Genomic DNA, 4860 nt, shown 5'->3' with positions numbered 1-4860 from the left:
TCGGCCTGAATGACGAGGCCTCTTGTTAGACCCCTGACCACCTCTCTGCGATAGAATCATCTCAACTCTCCTGGCCACATTGGCCGCCTCCTGGAAAGAAATCTTACTCCTAGTCTCTTTGGCCATCTGAAGTCGAATCGGCTGAATAAGTCCCTCAATAAACCTCCTCAACCTCTCTCTCCCGGTGGGAAGTATGATAAGTGCATGACGGGCCAAGTCGATGAATCTGGTCTCATACTGAGTAACAGTCATAGAACCCTGCTGGAGACGCTCAAACTGCCTCCGATAGATCTCTCTTTGAGTAATAGGGAGAAACTTCCCCAGAAATAGCTGAGTAAATTGCTCCCAAGTCAAAGCTGGCGATCGGGCTGGTCTAGCCAAACAATAGTCTCTCCACCAAGTCTTGGCGGATCCAGACAAGCGAAAAGTAGCAACATCGACCCCATTGGTCTCAACTATCTCTATGTTCTTGAAAACCTCATGACAGTTGTCTAGATAATCTTGGGGATCCTCAGAAGATGTATCGCTGAAAGTAGTAGTGAAGAGCTTGGTGAACCTGTCCAATCTCCACAAAGCATCGGTAGACATAACTGCTCCATTGTCAGTCTGAGCTACCACGCCCGGCTGAACTGCTAGAGTCTGAAACTGGGGAGCTACCGGCTACAGAGTGCGAGTAGCAGGAATTTGGGTTCCTCCTCCAGCCTTAAAGACGGCTGGGGCTACAGGAAGCAAGCCTGCCCGGGTGATACTCTCCACAAGGCCCACTAGATGGACCAGAGCATCCTGGAGTACTAGGGTAGCAATAAACCCCTATGGGACCTAAGTTGGGCCCACCGGAACTGCTGGGGTCGGAACCTCATCATCAAAGTCAACTTGAGGCTCCGCCGCTGGTACTGCTGCTCTGTGCTGAGCTCTGCCCCTACCTCGGCCTCTAGCACGACCTCGCCCTCGCCCTCTGCCCCTAGTGGAAGCTGCTACTGGGGGATCGGGCTGCTGGTCAGTGGATGAGGAAGCACATGTTCTCGCCATCTGCAAAAGAACAGAATAGAAATTCAATTAGCATTGAGAAACCAAATCGCACGATAGGAAAGAATAAATGTGAAGTTTTTCCTAACTCCGTAGCCTTTAGGGGATAAATACAGACGTCTCTGTACCGATCCCTCAGACTCTACTAAGCTTGTGTGTGAACTGTGAGACCTATGTAACCTAGAGCTCTGATACCAACTTGTCACGACCCGGATTTTACCCCCTCGAGAGCCGTGATGGCGCCTACTGGTGAAAGCTAGCCAAGCCAAATTATCCTAATTACTTAACCTTTTTCAGTTTTAAACCATTATCACTGATGAGTAGATATCATGCAAATAGCGAAAATAATTAAGCAGAAGACAAAATCTGATGATTTATCTTAATACAAACTGCGGAAGTCTAAATACAACTCTACCCAGAATTTGGTGTCACAACTTCACAGACGGTCTATGAATACTACATACAAAGTCTAAAAGATAAAATAAACACTGCTTCTGAAGTGAGTAAAGGAAACAGGATAAAAGAAAGAGCTAGGAGGTGACGCCAAGGCCCGCGGACGTCTGCAGGACAACCTCGTGTCGCCTGTGTGGGCTGAAGACAACACCCTCACTGTGGTCCAAGCACTCCGGTATCAGTATCTGCACACAGTGTGTAGTATCAGCACAACCGACCCCATGTGATGGTAAGTGCCTAGCCTAACCTCGGCGAAGTAGTGACGAGGCTAGGACCAGACTACCAAATATACCTGTGCAATATAGCATACAAAAATAATAGGAAGCAGATAACAATGATGGCAACAATGATCAACCAGTGATATAAATAGCAGGCAACAAGAACACCATAAATATTTCTCAACAAATAATAGATACAAGTGCAATCAATTTATCAAGTCCTTCAAATATAAATCTTTCGCCTATAAATCCTTCAAATAATAATCTCTAAGATAATATGCTTTTCAATGAATATATTTCGAATATATTTCCTTTAAATAAATATCTTTCAAATAAGCATCTTTCGAATATAATTCTTTCGAGTAAAGGTCACCTTGTGACGCCTCATTCACTTAACATAAAGTAGAGTACAGCTTCCAACCCAATTAGGAAATCAACTAGAAAAGATGAAGTTATTTTTAAAAATCATTTGATAAAGAACATACCCTTTTCAATTAAAGTACAATATCAAATGAATCATTACCTTTAATACGAGAAATCAATAATCAAAACATAGGAGAAATTCCTTTTTAAGTAAAGTACAACCTCAAACGGTTTAAGAAAAATTTAGTTGAGAAATCAATTGAGTTAAAAATGTAACAATTGTTGAAATTTGGAGTATTGAACATATATAAAAAAAAGTAAAAACAGAATATCAAGAGAATTATAAAAGAATCAAAATCCAACGACTAACAAGAATAAGAAAAACAAAGACAGATTTCACTTTCTTTTCACATCTTGTTGCAGGCGTGCAACCCGATCCCATTTCCTGTATCTCGTAGCAGGGGTGCCACCCGCTCTCATTTCATGTATCTAGTGGTAGGCATGCCACCCGCTCCCATTTCATGTATCTCGTGGTAGGCATACCACCCGTTCCCATTTTATTATATCTTGTGGTAGGCGTACCACCCGCTCCCATTTCATTATATCTTGTGGTAGGCGTACCACCCGCTCCCATTTTATTATATCTTGTGGTAAGCGTACCACTCGCTCTCATTTCATTATATCTTGTGGTAGGCATACCACCCGCTCCCATTTCATTATATCTTGTGGTAGGCGTACCACCCGCTCCCATTTTATTATATCTTGTGGTAGGCGTACCACCCACTCCCATTTCATTATATCTTGTGGTAGGCGTACCACCCGCTCCCATTTCATTATATCTTGTGGTAGGCGTACCACCCGCTCCCAGTTACAAGCCAACAATAATCACAAGGAATCCCGGCAAGGGAACAAGAGCAATATAACAACTTCCCGGCAAGGGAACAATGATATTTCAACAACATCCCGGTAAGGGAACAATACTATCAAAACAAACATCCCGACAAGGGAACAATAATATCAAACAAACATTCCGGCAAGGGAACAATGGTGATAATAATATATGAAGCGCAATAAACCACAACAGAGTCATAACAATTATAATACAAGACTCACGGGCATGCTTGACACCAATGTATAGATACTCGTCACCATGCCTATACGTCGTACTCCACAATTAACATTTAGCAAATAAGACACAACTCCTAATCCCTCAAGCTACGGTTAGACCAAACACTTACCTCGCTTTGCAACCAATTCAAAATTCCAACGAGCCTTTGTCTCGTGATTCGTGCTCGAAATTTTCAAATCTAGTCATAAACAATTCGATTCAGTCAATAAAAATTATAGGAATTAATTCCATATGAAATTCTACATTTTTCATTAAAAATCCGAAATTGCACTAAAATTCGCTTGTGGGGCCCACGTCTCGGAATCCGACGAAACTCACAAAATCCGACAACCCATTCAGCCACGAGTCCAACCATACCAAAATTACTAAATTCCGATATCGTATTGGCTTTCAAATCTTAATTTTCATTTTTGTAAAATTTGGCTAAAAATCTGATTTTTCTTCCATAAATTCATGGATTCATGATGTAAATGCATATGGAATCATGAAATATAATCAATATAGGATAAGGAACACTTACCCCAATGTTTTCACGTGAAAATCGCCCAAAATCGTCCAAGAACCGAGCTCCAGAAATTCAAAAATGAAATGGCAAAGTGACTGATTTTTGTGGTTAAATGTTTCTGCCCACCGTCACTAAAAGCCATTTTCGTCACTAAAAGTCTACTAGAAACAGCTTTACCAGCCCTTATTCAATTGATCATAACGTTCTGTACAAATGTCCAAATGTCGAACGGTTTAATGTTCTGAAAACTAGAATGCAAGGGCTACAACTTTTGTGTTTTGCACATTTTCAGATTCTTTATAGATTTCGAGATATAAGCATCCAAAGTAGCCTCCTCGCATCAAACATTTCTGGAAAATTTCAAAACAACTTTACCAATCCTTATTCAATCGACCATAACTTTCTGTACAACTATCCAAATAATTAATGGTTTAGCTTTCCGAAAACTAGAATGCAAGGGCTACAACTTTCATCTTTTGTAAATTTACAGTTTCCTTATGTATTTTGATATATATGCTTCCGAAATAGGCTCCACGATTGCACAGTTGCTGTCCAAGACAGCTTCTGTAGCAGAAATTCCAGCAACCCTTTTTGTCCGATTTCCATTCCGTTAACCTTCCAAAATCCACTCGAGGCCCTCGGGACCTTAACCAATTATACCAACATGTCCCAAAATACAATACGAACTTAATCAAGGCTTCAAACCACATCAAACAACACCGAAATTACGAATCGCGCATCTAATTGAATTATGAGTTTTCAAATTTTCCAACTTCTATATTTTTGTGCCGAAGATCAAATCAATCCAGAATGACTTCAAATTTTACACACAAGTCATAAATGACATAATGGAGCTGTTCCAATTTTCAGAATCGGATTCCGACCCCGATATCAAAAAGTCAACTCTCGGTCAAACTTTTCCAAAAATCTTTTATTTTCCAACTTTCGCCAAAATGCGCCGAATTGTCCTATGGACTTCCAAATCCAAATCCGAACATGCTCATAAGACCAAAATCATCATACGAAACTATTGGAATCATCAAAATTTCATTCCGTGGTCGTTTGCTCAAAAGTCAAATCTCCGTTCAAACTTAAGAAGTCTTTAGCCTTAGATTTCTAGATTCCGTTAAATGGTGATAATTTGATCTATGGACCTCCGAATTCGA

General features: G+C 40.7%; 1 long non-coding RNA gene across 1 annotated transcript; it reads right to left on the bottom strand.

Annotated features, from left to right (window-relative positions):
• Nucleotides 1-1563: 1563 nt before the first annotated feature.
• Nucleotides 1564-3761, bottom strand: LOC138888715 (uncharacterized). The gene is made up of 3 exons (XR_011405984.1): nucleotides 3710-3761; nucleotides 3299-3367; nucleotides 1564-1664 (listed from the first exon to the last, which is right to left on the bottom strand). It is a non-coding gene; the product is annotated as an uncharacterized lncRNA (long non-coding RNA).
• Nucleotides 3762-4860: the final 1099 nt, after the last annotated feature.

This window comes from Nicotiana sylvestris, chromosome 3 (genome assembly GCF_000393655.2).
Source record: "Nicotiana sylvestris chromosome 3, ASM39365v2, whole genome shotgun sequence".
Taxonomy (NCBI): domain Eukaryota; kingdom Viridiplantae; phylum Streptophyta; class Magnoliopsida; order Solanales; family Solanaceae; genus Nicotiana; species Nicotiana sylvestris.
This window is presented reverse-complemented; position numbering and strand designations above follow the sequence as displayed.